This window comes from Lissotriton vulgaris, chromosome 3_1 (genome assembly GCF_964263255.1).
Source record: "Lissotriton vulgaris chromosome 3_1, aLisVul1.2, whole genome shotgun sequence".
Lineage (NCBI taxonomy): Eukaryota > Metazoa > Chordata > Amphibia > Caudata > Salamandridae > Lissotriton > Lissotriton vulgaris.
The window spans coordinates 1,776,760,770-1,776,784,482 of record NC_141689.1 but is presented as its reverse complement, the minus strand read 5'-3'; positions in this window follow the sequence as shown (position 1 = coordinate 1,776,784,482).

Sequence of the window (23,713 nt, the reverse complement as noted above, 5' to 3'; positions counted from 1 at the left end):
TGATGCGGTCGTAAAAGGCTCTGACCATTGGTCACAGCCTTTCTGACTGCCTCATTACAATAGAGGCGGTCGGAAAGGAATCTGAACGGTCATTCCGACTGGGTTACAATGGGCTGGGACAGCCAGTCCGCCAGTCAGAATGCGGCCAGTAATTCCAAGGGGGGAACTTACCAGGTTTACTGGGGGACACTCTGCCTGCCGAGTCCACCACCGAGAGTCACGTCGAGCGGGATAACAGCGCCGGAGCGCTAAAGGAGCACAGCCACAACATCGCCATCGGCGCTGCCACCCCGGGACTGCTAATCCCGGCAGCCTCTGCGGCGGCGCGCTTCCAGTGACGATATCGGAGCGCCAGGAGGTGCATAAAGACCATCGAGCCCCGGTGAGCGGGGGTAACTTACCAGGTTTACTGGGGGACACTCTGCCTGCCGAGTCCACCGCCGAGAGTCACGTCGAGCGGGATAACAGCGCCGGAGCGCTAAAGGAGCACAGCCACAACATCACCATCGGTGCTGCCGCCCCGGGACTGCTAATCCCGGCAGCCTCTGCGGCGGCGCGCTTCCAGTGATGATATCGGAGCGCCAGGAGGCGCATAAAGACCATCGAGCCCCGGTGAGTGGTGGGAACTTACCAGGTTTACTGGGGGACACTCTGCCTGCCGAGTCCACCGCCGAGAGTCACGTCGAGCGGGATAACAGTGCCGGAGCGCTAAAGGAGCACAGCCACAACATCGCCATCGGCCCTGCCGCCCCGGGACTGCTAATACCGGCAGCCTCTGCAGCGGCGCGCTTCCAGTGACGATATCGAAGCGCCAGGAGGCGCATAAAGACCATCGAGCCCCGGTGAGCGGGGGGAACTTACCAGGTTTACTGGGGGACACTCTGCCTGCCGAGTCCACCGCCGAGAGTCACGTCGAGCGGGATAACAGCGCCGGAGCGCTAAAGGAGCACAGCCACAACATCGCCATCGGCGCTGCCGCCCCAGGACTGCTAATCCCTGCAGCCTCTGCGGCGGCGCGCTTCCAGTGACGATATCGGAGCGCCAGGAGGCGCATAAAGACCATCGAGCCCCGGTGAGCGGGGGTAACTTACCACGTTTACTGGGGGACACTCTGCCTGCCGAGTCCATAGCCGAGAGTCACGTTGAGCGGGATAACAGCGCCGGAGCGCTAAAGGAGCACAGCCACAACATCACCATCAGCGCTGCCGCCCCGGGACTGCTAATCCCGGCAGCCTCTGCGGCGGCGCGCTTCCAGTGACGATATCGGAGCGCCAGGAGGCGCATAAAGACCATCGAGCCCCGGTGAGTGGGGGGAACTTACCAGGTTTACTGGGGGACACTCTGCCTGCCGAGTCCACCGCCGAGAGTCACGTCGAGCGGGATAACAGCGCCGGAGCGCTAAAGGAGCACAGCCACAACATCGCCATCGGCCCTGCCGCCCCGGGACTGCTAATACCGGCAGCCTCTGCGGCGGCGCGCTTCCAGTGACGATATCGAAGCGCCAGGAGGCGCATAAAGACCATCGAGCCCTGGTGAGCGGGGGGAACTTACCAGGTTTACTGGGGGACACTCTGCCTGCCGAGTCCACCGCCGAGAGTCACGTAGAGCGGGATAACAGCGCCGGAGCGCTAAAGGAGCACAGCCACAACATCGCCATCGGCGCTGCCGCCCCAGGACTGCTAATCCCGGCAGCCTCTGCGGCGGCGCGCTTTCAGTGACGATATCGGAGCGCCAGGAGGCGCATAAAGACCATCGAGCCCCGGTGAGCGGGGGGAACTTACCAGGTTTACTGGGGGACACTCTGCCTGCCGAGTCCCCCGCCGAGAGTCACGTCGAGCGGGATAACAGCGCCGGAGCGCTAAAGGAGCACAGCCACAACATCGCCATCGGCGCTGCCACCCCGGGACTGCTAATCCCGGCAGCCTCTGCGGCGGCGCGCTTCCAGTGACGATATCGGAGCGCCAGGAGGTGCATAAAGACCATCGAGCCCCGGTGAGCGGGGGTAACTTACCAGGTTTACTGGGGGACACTCTGCCTGCCGAGTCCACCGCCGAGAGTCACGTCGAGCGGGATAACAGCGCCGGAGCGCTAAAGGAGCACAGCCACAACATCACCATCGGTGCTGCCGCCCCGGGACTGCTAATCCCGGCAGCCTCTGCGGCGGCACGCTTCCAGTGATGATATCGGAGCGCCAGGAGGCGCATAAAGACCATCGAGCCCCGGTGAGTGGTGGGAACTTACCAGGTTTACTGGGGGACACTCTGCCTGCCGAGTCCACCGCCGAGAGTCACGTCGAGCGGGATAACAGTGCCGGAGCGCTAAAGGAGCACAGCCACAACATCGCCATCGGCCCTGCCGCCCCGGGACTGCTAATACCGGCAGCCTCTGCAGCGGCGCGCTTCCAGTGACGATATCGAAGCGCCAGGAGGCGCATAAAGACCATCGAGCCCCGGTGAGCGGGGGGAACTTACCAGGTTTACTGGGGGACACTCTGCCTGCCGAGTCCACCGCCGAGAGTCACGTCGAGCGGGATAACAGCGCCGGAGCGCTAAAGGAGCACAGCCACAACATCGCCATCGGCGCTGCCGCCCCAGGACTGCTAATCCCTGCAGCCTCTGCGGCGGCGCGCTTCCAGTGACGATATCGGAGCGCCAGGAGGCGCATAAAGACCATCGAGCCCCGGTGAGCGGGGGTAACTTACCACGTTTACTGGGGGACACTCTGCCTGCCGAGTCCATAGCCGAGAGTCACGTTGAGCGGGATAACAGCGCCGGAGCGCTAAAGGAGCACAGCCACAACATCACCATCAGCGCTGCCGCCCCGGGACTGCTAATCCCGGCAGCCTCTGCGGCGGCGCGCTTCCAGTGACGATATCGGAGCGCCAGGAGGCGCATAAAGACCATCGAGCCCCGGTGAGTGGGGGGAACTTACCAGGTTTACTGGGGGACACTCTGCCTGCCGAGTCCACCGCCGAGAGTCACGTCGAGCGGGATAACAGCGCCGGAGCGCTAAAGGAGCACAGCCACAACATCGCCATCGGCCCTGCCGCCCCGGGACTGCTAATACCGGCAGCCTCTGCGGCGGCGCGCTTCCAGTGACGATATCGAAGCGCCAGGAGGCGCATAAAGACCATCGAGCCCTGGTGAGCGGGGGGAACTTACCAGGTTTACTGGGGGACACTCTGCCTGCCGAGTCCACCGCCGAGAGTCACGTCGAGCGGGATAACAGCGCCGGAGCGCTAAAGGAGCACAGCCACAACATCGCCATCGGCGCTGCCGCCCCAGGACTGCTAATCCCGGCAGCCTCTGCGGCGGCGCGCTTTCAGTGACGATATCGGAGCGCCAGGAGGCGCATAAAGACCATCGAGCCCCGGTGAGCGGGGGGAACTTACCAGGTTTACTGGGGGACACTCTGCCTGCCGAGTCCCCCGCCGAGAGTCACGTCGAGCGGGATAACAGCGCCGGAGCGCTAAAGGAGCACAGCCACAACATCGCCATCGGCGCTGCCGCCCCGGGACTGCTAATCCCGGCAGCCTCTGCGGCGGCGCGCTTCCAGTGACGATATCCAAGCGTCAGGAGGTGCATAAAGACCATCGAGCCCTGGTGAGCGGGGGGAACTTACCAGGTTTACTGGGGGACACTCTGCCTGCCGAGTCCACCGCCGAGAGTCACGTCGAGCGGGATAACAGCGCCGGAGCGCCAAGGAGCACAGCCACAACATCGCCATCGGTGCTGCCGCCCCTGGACTGCTAATCCCGGCAGCCTCTGCGGCGGCACGCTTCCAGTGACGATATCGGAGCGCCAGGAGGCGCATAAAGACCATCGAGCCCCGGTGAGCGGGGGGAACTTACCAGGTTTACTGGGGGACACTCTGCCTGCCGAGTCCACCGCCGAGAGTCACGTCGAGCCGGATAACAGCGCCGGAGCGCTAAAGGAGCACAGCCACAACATCGCCATGGGCGCTGCCGCCCCGGGACTGCTAATCCCGGCAGCCTCTGCGGCGGGGCGCTTCCAATGACGATATCGGAGCGCCAGGAGGCGCATAAAGAACATTGAGCCCCGGTGAGCGGGGGGAACTTACCAGGTTTACTGGGGGACACTCTGCCTGCCGAGTCCACCGCCGAGAGTCACGTCGAGTGGGATAACAGCACCGGAGCGCTAAAGGAGCACAGCCACAACATCGCCATCGGCGCTGCCACCCCGGGACTGCTAATCCTGGCAGCCTCTGCGGCGGCGCGCTTCCAGTGACGATATCGGAGCGCCAGGAGGCGCATAAAGACTATTGAGCCCCGGTGAGCGGGGGGAACTTACCAGGTTTACTGGGGGACACTCTGCCTGCCGAGTCCACCGCCGAGAGTCACGTCGAGTGGGATAACAGCGCCGGAGCGCTAAAGGAGCACAGCCACAACATCGCCATCGGCGCTGCCACCCCGGGACTGCTAATCCTGGCAGCCTCTGCGGCGGCGCGCTTCCAGTGACGATATCGGAGCGCCAGGAGGCGCATAAAGACCATCGAGCCTCCGCCTCGCGGGACGCGGGAGGGACGCCGGGCTAAGCCCGGGCAAAGGGCGGGCCCTCCGTGGCCCTCAGAGGCCAGAGGAGGTCGGGTCGGGCGAACCCCTCTAACAACATCATTTAAGGTACCTTAACTACCTCTGACTGTTTGACTTTGTGGATGAACTGTGGCGTACTTATATTCTCTTTCCACATATGCACTGAGAGGGTCTACACGTTGACATATATCCAACTGACTCGTACTTTTTGAATATCACTGAACTATATAGTGTACGGCCCATTACATTACTTTGCATCAATCCTTTATTGACCTACCTGAATAGAATAGTCATTAGAATTTATATTGTGAACTGATTAGCATATTAGTATTTCTTCAATATGTCTCCAAGGGGCAGTCGTAGTAAAACCGCAACTGGGGGAGCTTCAGTGATTGGCCCTATAGACAACTTTATAACCAGAGCTAACGATGCTATAGACCAGGGTATTTTACTTTTGGAACGTAGGGTTTCGCAAGATCTAGCCCAAGTTAAACGTTCATCCCTTGGTCTTATTGCATCTGCAACTACACCTAGCCAGGCTAGGCCTAGTAACATTAGACCCTTAATTGATGTACGTGCTGATATCCACACTATACCAAATGAGGTAAATCTATCTGCTTCAATCCCATTGATAGATTCTGAGACAGATACAAGTACGGATCTGGAGAAAACTCCCAACTTACCTATTAATCCCACCCCAGAAGAAATATCTGTAGACAGCACGAGGCAACTAAGAGGTAGACGGGAGGGTGCTATTCAAAAACAAGCACTACATGCATCAAAGTCCTGCACGTCTAAGGTTAGAAAACACAGTATGCCCAAAAGAAAGACTAGGAAAGGCGCTAACCCTAACCCCCACTTAAGTACGAGCAGGACAAAGGAGACTATTGAGGTAGACAGTGAGGAGCATCAAGGGGGGGTGACAGGCACGGATGGCAAATTTGATGCCAACACTGCAAACGACCGCATGTTGGAAAGAATGGGTGAACTACTTAGCATCTATTTGTCACCCATAGAAAGTAGGCTCACTCGCATAGAAAAGCAACTAGCTGAATTAAGTATTCCCATTAAGAATATATCCAGAGAAGGTGCTCCCAATGGCGAGGGAGCCAAATTAAGTTCCACAAAGCCTGCAGGCACCAAACTAAAGAACCCCCAAGCGCCAACTATAAATACAACACTTAAACCCCTGCAGGCCTTAGATAAAGGGACCACTGTCAATCAGCCAGTAGTTAACCCTAGTATCACTAATGTAGCATCAGAGCCAAGGAAGGACCAAAATACTAAACAATTGAAGGGGATCTCTATGAGCCAATCCCATAACCCTTCAAATGATTCCCTTATGGTTCAGCCTCCCCCAAAAACTACTAGGCAGATTCCATCACGCATTAATCTATCACCTGAGTGTGGGGCATACGTGTTGGTCCTAGTCAATGTTTCAAAATTAAGGAAGGACCAAGAAGAAACCCCTATATCCCTTAAAAACAAAACCTTACACTGGCTAATTGCAAATTGTAATTTTCCCATAGAAGGGGCAAGGGAGATCATCCACACCCAGAGAGTGGGCTGGATAGGCCCACTGAGGAAAAAGTTTGAGGGGAACGGCGTAACAATACATTTAAAAAACCCCCAATGGGCGGAAAAAACATTGGCTAGCGCCCCATTACCCTCACCATGGGAATTTAATACTACTCTCCTTCCATTAGGTTATTTTTACAGACACCTGATATCCCCTAAACAAACTATGGCGAATAATTTCGCCATTTCACACCAAGATTTAAATTTTGGAGCAAGGATTAAATCTCCGCTTTTTTCCCAGAACCAAGATCTTAATTATCTGAATGGCCACACCTGGCGTCATCAGGCCCCAACGCCAACTCATCCTCTGCACTATCCGCAATTCCCAACTATGCCCCACTATGACTACAGAGAAAGACCATAACCAGCATTTACCTCTAATCAATTTATACCGATGAATGAAGCTAGGCCACTATTTAATATCTCCACTCATAATCGGTTTGAATACTTTTCTAATTTAGATGATCAGGACTGACTGGATAAAACTGCAGATAGTAATATCTGTAGTCAAGTTACAAATAACAGATATGAGGGGCACTCAGCAACAACTGAAGAATGTTCAAATCAGAATAGCCTAGCAAATGATATGAATATTATCAGTGCCCCACTTGTTGTTGTTAACACTATTAAGGATATACCGAGGAGTGTTGGGAGTAAGCCCACTAAGCATTGTAGCACCCATGGGTTATCAATTCTCAGCTGGAATTTGGCAGGCCTGGAATCTAAGCTTTCGGACCCCGCATGGGCTGAGATAATTGACGGCATGGATATTCTTATGTCCCAAGAGACATAGGCTGTTGGGAATTTATATATAGAGGGTTACCACTGCTTCAGTATAACATCACCCAAACCTAGCTTTGGCCGAGTAGTGGGTGGCTTGTTCATTGGGATTAAGATCTTGGCCGGTGGTTCAATTGAGAGACTTGTCCAGCAATAATCCTAATATCTAAATCCTTGAATACAAGTTAAAGTCAAAGACCAGGATTTATTTAATTAATTTTTATAATAATGATTTTTATCATGTACCGAATAAGAATTTTCTGGCACTGTCAAAGGCTTTAAGTAAATTGGAATGTACTTTATCATCAGATACAGAGTCAGGAATTCTAATAGGGGGTGATGTTAATGCTAAACTAACAAAGAGACATGGGATCGAGGATGGGATTTACCAAGACCAAGCGGAACGCAGGGGCACTGAATTAGCTAATATATTAATTGAATTTGCCCTTGATGACGCTATGAGTATAGGTTATAGTCCTAGTTCCCCCCATGCCCCCACGTTTATAAGTAGGGATAGCAGCTCCACTATTGACTATATATTTATGTCACCCCACTTAATAGATTGTATAGTAAAGACCATAGTGACGGTGACATCTTTCAGTGATCATAATCCATTGATAGTAACCTTGAATCTCGCACCCAGCCCTGTTTTTATGAATCTGAATGGTGCAAGGGACATTACACCCTCAATTGATGGCCTACGGCTAAAATGGAGGGGAGTTGACTGTGGGGCAAATTTAGATAGTGTAGTACAAACACTACACCCGCACTTGATTAAGTCCTGCCTGTCAATGAGTGGCAACCACAATAACATAATCGCTGATTTTGAAGTACTGTGTTCTACTATAAAAACTCTTCTATCAGTCCCATTACCTAAGGAAGGTAAAGATCCAAGGTGGTTCGACTCAGCCTGCTCTTTGGCGAATAGGGAATTAAGAAAGGCACTTAATGCCAAACCTAGGTGTAAAGTGACCGTTCAAGCAGCCAGGAAAGATTATAAAGTTAATATAGCAGAAAGAAAGGCAACACTGCTCTCTGAACAGTGGGAATTGCTGGTGATCAGCGCAAATCTGGGCGGCAGCGGTCCTTTTTGGGCCGCTGTTAGGAAAACAAGAGAAATGGGCAAGAAGCTTACTCAAATTAGCTGCCACATAACCAGCAGTGTGTGGGAGACCCACTTCTCTAACATTTACGCAGCTCCAACAGAGGAGCCGCCTATTTCAAACTTAGGACAATTGGGCGGCCTACAGATTGAAGCCCACGAAGTTGAGATAGCTATAAAAGAGAGCCTTGGAAACAAGGCGCCTGGTCCTGACGGTCTGCCCATAGACATTATCAATACTCCTTAATGTTTTTAATAGCCTGCCAACAGCGGCTATGCCGGCCACATGGGCAACTAGTGTTATCATCCCAATTTTTAAAAAGGGAGATAGGACAGAACCAGCTAATTACCGCCCGATCTCCCTTTTGGACAACACCCTAAAAATTCGGGGATGTATAATCTATAATAGAGTACTTGAATGGACTGAAGACACAGACTTCCTGGATCCATGTCAGATGGGATTCCGGAGTGGGGTAGGAACAGTGGAGCAATGCCTGAATCTGAAACTAATAATCGATAAGTATAGCATTGCTCGATCATCCCCTACCTATCTTGTTTTTATGGATCTTTCATCAGCTTTTGATCTAGTGAACAGATCCAAACTCTGGACAATCCTATCACACAATGGTCTAGATGATACCCTTGTCAGATTTCTTGCCTATCTCCACACTGACCTGAAAGCACGGGTCAGAATTGGGATGGGTGGCGAAGTCTCAGGAGCCATTGACATAGGCAGGGGGGTGAGACAGGGGTGCGTTTTAGCACCCCTGTTGTTCATTATTTATATTAATGGTTTATCCAACTGTCTGAAAAAAGTCACCACGGATGTTCCGACAATCCTAGGGAAACCCCTACCAGTGCTTTTATATGCAGACGATGCGGTGCTCATGGCCCGCACACCAAATGCCCTTCGTCCGCTTGTACATAACTTTGTCCATTTCATGGAGGGTCTAGATTTGCGGGTGAATTTAAAAAAATCTTTCATTATGTCTTGCGGTCCCGGCAAAAGGAAACTCAACACTATACAGATAGGCACAGACAAACTTGAATCTGTTCCCACATTTCCTTATTTAGGGTTGGTTTTCGCTGCGAACGGCTCGTGGAGTGGGCATTTGGCCCACGCCACGAGCAAGTTCTCGAAAGCCACCAATTCTGTTTTGAGTCTTCCCCGCCCAAAGAAAATCAGTGCCACTAAAGCTATTTTACATTTTTTAGATTAAAGTGCTCACCTGTTGCCACATATGGAGCGGAGGTTTGGGGGTCGGGAAGCAGCCATTGTATTCAAAGGGAGGAAAGCCGCTTTTGTAGGAAAATATTGGGCGCCCCGATCTCATCCTCTGATTACATCTGCCATAGTGAATTAAACCTTCCATTCATAAGTGATTTTATCAGAGCCAGACCAGCACTTTTTTGGATCAGAGTCTGGAGGAATAACGCTGCCGTCCTTACACAAAATATCATAAAAGACTGTTTAAATTGTGATTACGGAATGGCGATTCCATGGCTCTCAGAAGTTTTTAAACCACTGTGGCCCAGATGTAGGTAAAATAGATTTACCGATTTTTAATTACCGAATTCTACCGATTCGGTAATTAAAAATCGGTAAATCTAAGGGGTGGATATGTAGGAACATCCAGATGTTCCTTTTACCGAATCGGTAAATATCTGTATTTACCGATTCGGTAAATACCGACCGGTAATGCCCCATTCATTCCTATGGGCTTTGAAGCCCATAGGAATGAATGGGGCATTACCGGTCGGTATTTACCGAATCGGTAAATACCGATTTTGACAAGGGTACAGGGGGTGTCACTTTGACACCCTTTAGCACCCCCAAAAAAGATTTGGGGGCCATGTGGCAGGCATACCTGCCCTAAGGGCAGGTCTGCCTGTCATATGGCACAGGTGTGCATGCACACATGTGCATGCACACCGGAATCGGTATTTTACCATGAAGTTGGATTTCATGGTAAAATACCGATTCTGTAAGGCTTGTGGGACTCAGAAGAGTCCCACCTACATCTCATTGTTACCGAATCGGTAAAAATACTGATTCGGTATTTTACAGATTCGGTAAATTTACCGATCGGTAAATTTACGGAATCTGTAAAATATGTGGCCCTACATACCATTTTGTGAATCTCGGTCGGTAACGGCCGAAAATACCGATTTTCGGCCGTTACCGACCGAACTACATCCGGCCCTTAGTGCAGTGGATAGAGGCAATTTATTTACTGATCCTATGTCAATTGAACCCAAGGATAAAGTCGAGGTTAAGAATGCACTGTATGCACTTTACAATACTGAACGGATAGGAAGAGAATCGCAGAAATCAACTGTTGCAAAATACTTAGGGAATGAACTGTGTAGACAACCCCTCCCGCCCTATCTCTCCCTTCCTATGACTAGCTGAATGAATGAATGAAATTATTTGTAGAGCGCCCGATGGCCAAACGGCTTCCTGGCGCTGAGAGCTCTAAAGAACAGAACAGACAGGGCCAGGAGGTTTAGCGGGGGTAGGCCAGGGCAAACAAGAAAGTTTTGAGCGCTTTACGGAAGTGTGAAAAAATAGGGATCGAACGCATAGAAAGAGGAAGAGAGTTCCAGAACCGGGGTGCAAGAACAGAGAATCGGGTTCCACCAGTGCGAGATTTGTGGAAACGGGGAACAGTGAGGAGGGCAGAAGAAGATGAACGGAGAGTGCGGGCAGGGGTGTGAAGGGAAATCAGAGAATTGATGAAAGCCGGTGCAGAGTGATCAAGGGACTGTCATGGCCGGGTTTTCTGATTAGATGGGATCAGCCCCTAGGGGCCCCTCCAACCCAGCCAGAACGTAACCACATCCCTCCTCAGGACCATCTATCCAGGAACCTAGGTACCTACCTGAGGATGGGGAACTCGCAATATACGAGCTCATATTATTAGAAACACCACTAAATCTATAGGGATACTAAGAATACTCACTGATGACTAAGGATATCCATGCCCTACCTTATAGTCTCGCGGCCACTCAGACCCAGACTAATCTACCCCAGGGCAGATATGACACACAATCCGGTGCGTCTACACATGGGCCTGCAGAACCCAATGCTCTCTTTTCCAAACGGTTTACAATCCGGCAAACCTACACGCCAGTCATCCCCCCTGGCGCTCTCACTTACACAAGCCACAATCCTGTGGGTATCCGCGCTGGTAATCCACCCCAACGCTCTCACTAACGCCGCATATCAACGACGACCACATTCCTATGAACACCTTCAGTTATATGTTGGGAAGTCTCTCTCTCCCTATTTCACTAAGGGCTTGCTACTACAATATTAGGAGTTAGCCAATTAATATAATGTACCTCTTATTCTTGGCATCATAGGTCCACTCGCTCCCTATTTATGTGATCACCACCTACCTGACTGGGGTTACTCATCCATTCATATAAGCCCTAACCACCTAGGAGATACATTTACCTGGATTGAACAAGAATACAAGGCACATGGCAGTTCACTAATAAACTAGGGGGTTGTTTAATCACAACAATATAGATACATACACAGATCTGTATTATAATTAACACATGTAACTGACAAAGACTATAGATAGAACACACCGCTGCAAGGAAAAGGATTAGCAATACAAAAGCCTAGGGAATAAAGATAAGATTAAGATGTAAGTGTGATTAGTTCAGACTACCTCACCTATTAGAAGGAAGATTTCTCTCTGCCTCTGGTGGGATTAGGGCTCTCTCTGTCTCTCCCTCCTTCACCACATCATCACGCCTCTGGTTCAATTGCTCCAGCTGACAGCCTTCTTTGATGCTCTCTGCACTGCTCTCTCTCTCCTCATCTTCAGCAATCGTCTGCCTTCTTTCTCCATTCAAGAACTGCACTCTATTCTGCAGCTCCAGCAGACATCCTGTTCTCTCTCCAAGCTGAACTGAGCTCCAAGCTGAACTGAGCTCCAGGCTGAACTGCACACAAGCTGGAAAGAACACAAACTGAACTGAACACTCCTCCTCTCCTGTAGCTCGCTAATATGGAAGCTTGTCCTTTCATGGAAAGTTACGGCCAGTAACCTGCCGCCCACCAAATTCTTGTACCTCCCCGTACCAAGGACACGTTCCCAGCTGGCCAGCCTGAAGTTGTGTCTTCGGAGTGGAGAAAAATACATTCCTTCAATAAGGGCCAGCCTGAGCCGGTTCTCTCCAAGCGAACAACAGCTTTAACTATAAACTTTACCTTTACTCTAAAAAGCCTCTCAGCTTCATCAAGATGGAGTCCCTCTAGTTCTAGGCCTGTAGGCCTGAGAAGGATGAAATACCCCTTAGCTCTGTCAGAATACCTACATAAACCATACTAATGTGTCTAATATAACCAAGTATGTCAAAGCCAATAGGCAATAGACAGGTTAGAGTCAGGAATAAGGGATCTAGCATCATATTAAGCAGCTATCCTCTTCTAGGTCTGGAAGAAAGGGCTTAAAAGGGCCAACACAAGCTAAGAATACCTATCCTAGATGTGAGCAAGATTAAAGTCTATATCACTGCTAAATAGAGCCAAAAACCCTGCCATAACATTCCATCCTTAGATCTTTATCTTGCGAACATCTATAAACAACAACATCCATATAAACAAACAGCAACACAATCTATCAACAAACCAAAAACCAAAAACTCTCTAAAATGAATGACAACTTAAAGAAATTCCACCTGAAACTTAATGTAGGGAATACAAATCTAACAACCAACTGAGAACAAATCAAAGCACCCTTGACTTGAATGCTGAAACATATCTAAGATTGGATCTGATAACAACAGAAACTATCCAAAGCATCCTCAAACTAAATGTGCCTCAACTTCTAGTGATAACTGGTGAAATCTAGTGATGTAGAGACTTATGTGTTGAATGAAAACAGCAAGGGGCCTAAATGGGGCCTACCTACTTCGGACAACTTAAGAACTAAATGTGTTTCAACTTCTAATGATAAAACAACAAAAGGGCCTAAATGAGGCCTACCTACTTTGGTCAACTTAAGCTAATGATAACTCATGAAATCTATTGGTGTAGGGCCTTGTTTGTGGAATAAAAATAACAATGGGCCTAAATGAGGCCTACCTACTATGGTCAACTTAAGCTAATGATGACTCATAAAATCTATTGGTGTAGGGGCTTGTTTGTGGGATGAAAATAACAATGTGCCTAAATGAGGCCTACCTACTATGGTCAACTTAAGGAAACATTTGGGGAAATCTGAGAAATAGACATGACAAATTATTTTCAAGGTCTGGGCAAACATTAATACATAATCATACTAAAAGACACACCTCCCAGGACAACCTAAAGTCTAGGGTAACCACCCTTTGATCAATTAAGGTGAAATTGTAATAACAGGAAAAATGAAGACAACCCCATTTCTACAAGATAGCTGATGTGGCACTAAGCATTGAAATATATCTATATAAATGTGGACTATATGTAAAAGCACAATATCATCTTAGTTTTCATCACACTGTGGAACACATGTATGTACCACCATTTAAAACCTTCATTGGCAAAAACTGTTTTGCAGAAAACAGGAAAACTATAATAGGTGACTGCATTCTAAAAAGCAAAGATAGTACTTAAAATATTTCGTTTTGTTTAAAAGTGGGGCCTGTTCGTAAAGGAAAAAACATGGGAATAATGCAGGCCAAGAGCTTGCATAACAAAATTCTTTTGCGGGAAACATAATCAAAATCCAAGAAGATATTATTGGCTTTGTCATATAATTAACCCCTTCCAGGCTCATGACGAGCTCAGTCAGTGTTCAGCACAGGGGAAATTTGGGCAGTCAATGTTTTTATTTTTCGGAATATCAGTGTAGGTCACCACCCTGCGTCAGCATCCGGTAGCAAGGAAGCACGTCCTCCGCCGTTGATCCACCACCAATCCGGTCTGGTCTGGTCTGGTTCCATCTTCCAAAAATAATAAACTAACATAAAAACATGAAAGTAAAAAACTAAAATAAAAAAGGAAGTGGGGGGGGGGCCGACCCACACACCAACACCACAACCCAGCAATCCTAGGACAAGAAAACAAGTATCATTAATCTTGCAGGATAAAATTTTCCATTTAAAAAGCACCCCAAGTGCTTTTCATTGTCGGGAAAAAAAACTTAATTAATTAAAAACATTCTTCTAAAGTCAAGACATAATTAAAATCATATATATTTTTTTTAAATCTGTTTGGGCAAAACCTAATTTTTACATACACAGCCAGAAGGGCCGATTTCATACACTAATCCTCTGTGGGACAGCCCCTCCCTTCAGAATACGCAGGAGCCAGGCTACAGTGTGAAGTAATTTGAATCACTGCCAAAGGTTGATCTCACTGCGAGGGGAAGGCACTGCCAAGCACTCGATGCAAGCATCTCTAGTCTCTAATCAGGGAAGCCTACCCAGGCCTACTGTATCTAAGTAACTCCAAGGGCTAAGAGTCTGCCAATTACTCTGCATGGACAAGCATCCCTTATCAGCGGGCAATGAAGCTGTCTGCGCCGACAGCCAGGAGGAGCGAGTTAGCCCCCCTTCACATAAACAAACCGTCCGCGGAGCAAAATTGGCTGTTAGCCAATCATAACAAGACAGGTAGTGTTTGGAGCCTGCAGAGGGAAGGGAAAAAAAACCTGTCTTCACAAACCAGCTGGTCTGCCAAGGTCGACAAACAAATTCTTTGTAAGCCTTTCCCAGGCCTGATTTTTTTTTAACTAACGAAAACAAATTCATATGTGGATGCAAGCAATTTAAAATAATTCTGGTACAGTGTACTGCTAGCTCCACTTTCTAAAAAGACTTTTGTCTAACTAATTCAGGTAAAGGGCAAGGAACATTTGAAACATAGGCATTCATGTAGCATGCAGATCAACACACAGAAAGGGGCAATTTACTTCTGCACACAAGACTATGCATTTATTATTTGAAAAAACGAATTATCATGGACTGTTGGGTTTAATATTTCTCTGCACATATATCTATCAGGCAGCATATTTACCGTGCAAGGTATTACCTTTCTATCAACAGCTTGTCAAAGTACATAGGCGAGCCTTATAACTAAATGCAAATTAAACTAATGTAAGGGACACACAGATGGTAGTGTGTTATAGTTACCATTTTCAACAATATATTCTGCCCCATCCTACCTATACACACTACCATCCAAAAAATAAAAAACGAAATCACAATATACTTGCAGCTGTTGAAAGAGAAACAATTTAAAACAACATAAAATGCAGACACATTTCACCATTGTATTTTGTTCAACCAGGGACAACATGTAATTTTGCATTTCAGAGCGCAAACCTTTCAATTAAACCTAATAAAAGGGCCACATTCATATATTATCAAACAGCTATTTATTTTCTAACTGAGTGGGTTAAGTCATATATGCCAGTTCAACTGCTTATCAAAACATTCACATTTGAGAAAAAAAAAGGTTCAGCTCGCATTTGGGAAAATAATAATGAGAACACATTTATTTTAAAAACACACGGTTGCCTTTCACTAATTAAAAGCACGTGTTACCATGCACTGTCGGGCAAGATTGATTATTCTCAACCTGTGATCATTACAAAACATCGGCCAGCACATTCCTTTCCAGATGGAAAACCCTCAAAGAAATAATTAATGAAAACAGCCCCGTAGCGCGCGCACACCAACTGGGCCATCTTCTAATATTTCACTCATTTTAAATCATGCATTCAAAAATAATTCTCCCGCGTCTGTGGATACATATTCAGTAACACATTTAAAAGAACACAACTCTCTCCGTGCAAACCCTTATCTCAATCCGACTGGTTGAATTATAACATACCGACCCCTAAGAGCCAGACACATGAAGTCATCTGTTCCAAGGCAAACCCACACAAATTCGTAGACGCATTTCAAAAAGAATGTTAAATGAACAGAGCCCTATGCTCAGCACAAGATGTTACCTTTCCGTCAAGAAGCTGACAAAGCACGTAGGCAGACCCAGGAACAAAGAAAAGTCAAAATCAAACCACCAATCACAAAATATTCACTGACTTTTATAGTCAGTTCAGATAACCATGCAAGTTAAACAGCATGTTTAGAATAAATACTGCCATCACAATTCACGATATTAACCCTTTGGCAGCTCAAGCACAATCAATTCCCAATGACTGCAGATACATGGGAAAATCATGAACTCATCTCTCCACGTTTACAGATAACACGTACGCACATTTTCAAAACGTTATCCCCAAGCACCCGAGAGAGATCCAGCTCTCTCCTGCCAAACGTAATGATAACATGCTCTATCCAAGTCATGACCACATGGCGCTATTCACAAGCCATATTTACAAGACAAGCTCTTCACAAATAATATATCCAAGGCGCAATGCACAAGGAACACAGCAAATCAACATAAGAACATGCACCTCACAAGCCACATTTACATGGCGCTATTCACAAGCCATATTTACAAGACAATAAACAAGTTCAAAAAATGACACGCTTTTCACAAGGAATATATCCAAGGCGCAATGCATAAGGAACACAGCAAGTCAAAATGAGAACATACACCTCATAAGCCACATTAACATGGCGCTATTCACAAGCCATATTTACAAGACAAGCTCTTCACAAACAACATATCCAAGGCGCAATGCACAAGGAACACAGCAAATCAACATAACACATTTCACATTGCACAGCATAAGCAGATACAGCAAGCAAGTTAATAGGCAATTTAAAAGCATTTTTTACACACATGTATACAATTGGACCATCACAAAGATGTAACTGGCTCCTTCATGTAATGCCATCCTTCAACCCTGACAGTTTAAACACCAAGATGAAAACCATTCCTTCCACCCTGAATAAGCCAAATGCCATGATGTAATGCAATCTCCTCACGCTGCAACTGTTCAAGCCCATAGGTCACACAGGCTACATAAACTGCCAAACTACGCCAGATGGAACTGGCGCTCAGGGCACTCCCTCACAACACATGGGAAACTCTCTAAGCACATGGCCAGGCACACAGGATAAGTAAGCAGTTTGTGACGCCAGATGTCATGGCCGGGTTTTCTGATTAGATGGGATCAGCCCCTAGGGGCCCCTCCAACCCAGCCAGAACGTAACCACATCCCTCCTCAGGACCATCTATCCAGGAACCTAGGTACCTACCTGAGGATGGGGAACTCGCAATATACAAGCTCATATTATTAGAAACACCACTAAATCTATAGGGATACTAAGAATACTCACTGATGACTAAGGATATCCATGCCCTACCTTATAGTCTCGCGGCCACTCAGACCCAGACTAATCTACCCCAGGGCAGATATGACACACAATCCGGTGCGTCTACACATGGGCCTGCAGAACCCAATGCTCTCTTTTCCAAACGGTTTACAATCCGGCAAACCTACACGCCAGTCATCCCCCCTGGCGCTCTCACTTACACAAGCCACAATCCTGTGGGTATCCGCGCTGGTAATCCACCCCAACGCTCTCACTAACGCCGCATATCAACGACGACCACATTCCTATGAACACCTTCAGTTATATGTTGGGAAGTCTCTCTCTCCCTATTTCACTAAGGGCTTGCTACTACAATATTAGGAGTTAGCCAATTAATATAATGTACCTCTTATTCTTGGCATCATAGGTCCACTCGCTCCCTATTTATGTGATCACCACCTACCTGACTGGGGTTGCTCATCCATTCATATAAGCCCTAACCACCTAGGAGATACATTTACCTGGATTGAACAAGAATACAAGGCACATGGCAGTTCACTAATAAACTAGGAGGTTGTTTAATCACAACAATATAGATACATACACAGATCTGTATTATAATTAACACATGTAACTGACAAAGACTATAGATAGAACACACTGCTGCAAGGAAAAGGATTAGCAATACAAAAGCCTAGGGAATAAAGATAAGATTAAGATGTAAGTGTGATTAGTTCAGACTACCTCACCTATTAGAAGGAAGATTTCTCTCTGCCTCTGGTGGGATTAGGGCTCTCTCTGTCTCTCCCTCCTTCACCACATCATCACGCCTCTGGTTCAATTGCTCCAGCTGACAGCCTTCTTTGATGCTCTCTGCACTGCTCTCTCTCTCCTCATCTTCAGCAATCGTCTGCCTTCTTTCTCCATTCAAGAACTGCACTCTATTCTGCAGCTCCAGCAGACATCCTGTTCTCTCTCCAAGCTGAACTGAGCTCCAAGCTGAACTGAGCTCTAGGCTGAACTGCACACAAGCTGGAATGAACACAAACTGAACTGAACACTCCTCCTCTCCTGTAGCTCGCTAATATGGAAGCTTGTCCTTTCATGGAAAGTTACGGCCAGTAACCTGCCGCCCACCAAATTCTTGTACCTCCCCGTACCAAGGACACGTTCCCAGCTGGCCAGCCTGAAGTTGTGTCTTCGGAGTGGAGAAAAATACATTCCTTCGATAAGGGCCAGCCTGAGCCGGTTCTCTCCAAGAGAACAACAGCTTTAACTATAAACTTTACCTTTACTCTAAAAAGCCTCTCAGCTTCATCAAGATGGAGTCCCTCTAGTTCTAGGCCTGTAGGCCTGAGAAGGATGAAATACCCCTTAGCTCTGTCAGAATACCTACATAAACCATACTAATGTGTCTAATATAAGCAAGTATGTCAAAGCCAATAGGCAATAGACAGGTTAGAGTCAGGAATAAGGGATCTATCATCATATTAAGCAGCTATCCTCTTCTAGGTCTGGAAGAAAGGGCTTAAAAGGGCCAACACAAGCTAAGAATACCTATCCTAGATGTGAGCAAGATTAAAGTCTATATCACTGCTAAATAGAGCCAAAAACCCTGCCATAACAGGGACCGATAGACAAGGCACCCTAGTTTGAACAAAGATCTCTGCAGGATGGGTAACCAGTGGAGGGATTTGAGGACGGGGGTGATGTGATGGGTTTTGGGCAAGTGAAAGATGAGACGGGCAGCCTGATTCTGGATAGCTTGAAGGCGGCGGGTTTCGTAGGCAGGAATGCCTGCGAACAAGCTATTGCCATAATCAAGGCGGGAGGTGATAAGGGCGGAAATAATGATTTTGAGGGAGTCAAGAGAAAAGAAGCGGGAGATTTTCCGGATCATCCGGAGGGAGAGGAAACAGGAGGACACCACGGCACTGACCTGGCCGTGCATGGACAGGTCCTGACTGACCTTGATGCCCAGTGTTTTGACGGAGGAAACAGGAGTGGGAGGGGGGCCAAGAATGGGGGGCCAGAAGACAGGGGACCAAGGGCTGGGAGAGATCACTTTTGTTTCGCCTAAGGGCGGGTACAGTGAAATTTTTGTTGTCTTTTCCTTTGGTGTATCGACATAGTACCAACTTCAATCCGTGCCCCTGTGATGGTGTCAGTTCACAGAACGATTTGCACTTCCTATTCTTTTGTACATTTTATCTTAGATATATTAAATGGTTTTTAACTCCCTATTTTAAGAAACATAGACCACTCTTACTTAATGAGTCGTACAGAATGTTGGTTGCCCTGGATTCTGACGATATAATTTTCCGCACCAGCACATTTTTAAGACTGACTACACGAGTGAGCAAAATGATGGAAAATCCCTGAAATCAGAAAATAGTCTTACTGGAGCTGAACTGTATGGAACCTTAAACTATGAAATTTTAAATTATAAAATTTGCTGTATGTATGTGTATTGTAATGACTTTGTTGTTTTTATCTGCGGTACTTTTATGAATTTTATGAAATTCGAATAAAGGTCTTTTGAACTTGAACTTGGGTGGCTCTTTCCGCCCTTGGGATTACAATGTCGGCTTTTGGCAGCCTTTCTGTGCCAGCCTTTCCGACACAGAAAGGTTGTGGTAACTCGACTTTGGGTGCACAGCCTCTGGTTCAAGGCCAAGGGGGCTCCAATGGTGTCCCCCTTCACCGCGTGGCAGGCACCTTGAGGTGCCCACCACGGGGTCCAGGGATGAACTGCACCTCCTATTTTACAATGGGAGCATGCATTCCGGACGGTTTCCAGCGGGAATCCATGCTCCTATTTTAAAGTACAGGAATGCAACCAAACAGTGTTCGGTCGTATCCTAATTAGTCAGTCAGGACCGCCGACCTGGAGTTGGCCGGTCCCATGAATGGGACGATGTCGGTTGGAGGAAACTCCACCGGACATCGTAATCAGCCACTAAGTGTATAACTCATCATAGTCCATTTACACTGCACCATTGTAGCACACTTTGTGACAATGTAAGTAAATACCTTTTTCTCATGGCAGAATAAATAAAATACTTTCTTGTTGTTTGGCGTTCCAAGATCGGGCGCAGTTCAGAGGCTATATATGAACTCCAGGAATGCTTTTCTGCATTTATTGTCCTAGGGCACCAGATCATTCACATCACTGTCATTATGCCTCTGTAACAGCTGTGCAATCGGGGAAAAGTTTACAATCCACTGACAACTGTAGTCAACTATTGCCAAAAAATCCTCACTTCCTTTTGGGTTGTTGGTGGGTTCATTTTAAAAATTGCATATTCCTTTCTCAGGTTTATAACTCATATCAACAACTTCTTTCTGATATTATTGCAACTTTATGGCCATGCTCCGCAATGTGGTTCCACAATGCTATTGTTTCAAGCTTTCAATATTCTCTTGGTTCGGATGAGACCATTAGGCCATCGATATATTGCACCAGGACTGAGTTACATGGAAGGTACAGACACTCTAAGTCTTTCTTCAAAATTTGGGAGATTGATGGACTCTTTGTATACCCCTGTGGTATTTGAGACCAGACTCTATTTAAAAATAAATCTAAATGCAAAAGGATACTGACGTTCCTCATGAAAAGAAATAGATAAGAATGCTTGGCACAAATCATTTACACTGACCCACTCTGCAGGAGCAGGAATCAGGAACAAAATTACAGCAGGATTTGGCACCATGAGACAACACAGAACAACAATATTATTAATTATGTGAAAGTCCTGTACTATTCCCCACTTTTCACTCATTTCTTAAATTCCAGAGATCAAGGAGTTGTTAGTGCTTCCTAACTGTTTCTTCAAAGTGCAATGTTTAGTCATTTTCTCTATAATAAGTGCCATTCCATCCTGGGTCCATAAGTACATTTGCACTGAGGAGTACTAGGTAACACTAAATTAATGTTACATTAATCTGCACTGGATCTGCCCTTTTTATTAATCCAAATTCTTTTCTTGTGAAAGCCCACACTTTCTCTTTCACTCTGTGGTTTAAATCAGGAGACAAGTCCTGTTTTGTGAGAACTGGAATCAGTCTCAATCTCGACTTTGGAGATTTTATTTTGAAGTCTAAATCTTCATCTTGTGCCTGAATTATCACATAATCCGGTGCATAATTATTTATGCAATTCATCATCTTTCACAAAGACAACTCAACAAATTAACTGGACTTGTGTTACAAATTAGGAATTGATGATTATTTTTTACAGATCCAATTATTGGCAGGACATTTTCTGATACAGTATTAGCGATTTGCTTATTACTGGTGCCTACAGCTTGGAAAAACAACAGGTGATGGACCAAATGTGGATCAATGTCACACACTCACCCCAGTCAAAAGATCTGGGCCCAAATCCATTGTTTTTTTGCACTCCAACCCACCCTGGGTTAGACAATGGCGATATGCAAATCAGCTCTAACCCTGTGCCCCATGGGAACAGTCCAGTCCGAACTACAAAAGCCATGTCCTTCCCAGAACGGAATCAAGCATCCGAGGACCGGACCGGTTTCGAGGTAACACCTCTCATCAGCCCGGCTAGCTTGACGCCAGTGGTGTGGAGTGCCTGGGACCCACGTCTGGGCATCCCCAGCGCAATTGCCGCCTACAGCTTGGACACATTCCTGAGAGGTATAGCTTTAGAACCTCCATTGTTTGAACTGTGGAGTGGATAGCTCCTATATCAATCAAAAATTATAACAGTGTCCATTCACCTCATCATCTACATGAAGGCCACTCTGGTCTACCTCTATGATGGCACCAAGCATCTACTTTTTACTCCCTCAGGCATCGTCATTGAGGGTAAATTTGACTGGGTCCGTGTGGACACCTAGTTTTGGGGCAGTCTAAGGAAAACTATTGCTCATTACTAAATAATTTTGTTGGAAATATTTCAATTTATTCAGCATTTTCTATTTCGGGCTCCCGGTTTTCAGTTTTTACTGATTTTTACAGATAAATACAGACAGAAAACTAATCATTTTCCTGTATGTATTTATTTTTAAATACAGAAAAATACGGAAAATAGGTCTTCTTGGATGGTTGTTTTCTACTGTGAATCATGAGCGCCAAGTCAGTAGGTGTACAGATTGAGAGGAAAGGTAGATGAAAAAAACAATAGCTTTCCTATTTAAGTTTAATTAAGTGCAGATCTTCAGTTATTTATGTTATTCTACAATGGAAGCATTTTCAGCTAACGCAATTGCACTGTATACTGCAGAAACCTTTTTGACATTATAATCAATTGGCATTCAATTACACAAATAATTGTGGAACAATACCAATTGCAGCTTCATTTACACAGAAAACACAAAATAAAAATGGATAAATACTGAAAAAAAGAGCAAAAAGTAAATATGGATAAATACAGACAGAAATGTCAAAAAAATGAATACCATAAACCCGGGAGCCCTAATTATATTTCATAATTGGGGTTAAAAGCCAGTGGGTCCCATTGAACTGCCTTTGATTCTGCATGTTCCGCACAGCAGCCGTTTGGGCTGGGGTAGCTAACCCTTTCTGTGCCATGAAATTCATGTTCCGTTTCATCTGTGGAACCATTTACAACTCATTCTGCACTCTGTCTGGATTAGATCTAAACTCTTGTTTCCAGTGACCTATTTTCCCACAGAAATGGTAATGTGTAGTCTTTTAAACATAATAATATTTGTATGAGGAACATTTGAACCACTGACAAAACCTCTACCTCTACCATGACGAACATTATTTTCAGCATGTAAAAATTTTACATCAGTAGTCTACATACCAACTTTTTGAATTCCTGAATCCGTGCCAGAAACAAAACCAGATTCTAAATCAGAATCTGACAACTGGTAAGAGCTCCCTTTTTTTTAAATACTTCTTCTGAGCACCAATATGCTTCTACTTAATCTTCATCTGCTTCGCTTCGAAACAATCACTGCAATACTTTAGCACTCTTCAGAATCTCATTGAGGGGCTTTGCTTGCCAACACATCAAACTCTGATAAACATGGGAACTAAAATGTGGACGTAATTCTGTAACAAATTTAGTAATGCCTTTTTTGCAGGGTCATCGACTAAGCTGTACTGTTTATAAGTCTGTATTAATATCTCATAATTTGCATACACCAATCCTTTTGGCTCTTGTGTTACCCTCATCATTTTGAACGAATTTATATATTTCTGTGTCCCTTTAGTCTTCAAATGTTCAATCATCAATTTATATTTTTCCATCACAGTAGAAGAAGGATCATTTTGGTGTTGTACCCTTGCTAGCTCTTCATCTGGTCACTTTGCAACTGCCTTGCACTCTAACCACAAATGTTTGGGTATAATTGTCTTTGACAATGTATTCAAATCTACCTAAAATCATCACAATTCTCTCTACTTGTGTATACCACTTGTTTGGCTCTTCTGTTAGCTTTGGGAAATTTGGGACATCAAATCTTATCTACAGCACA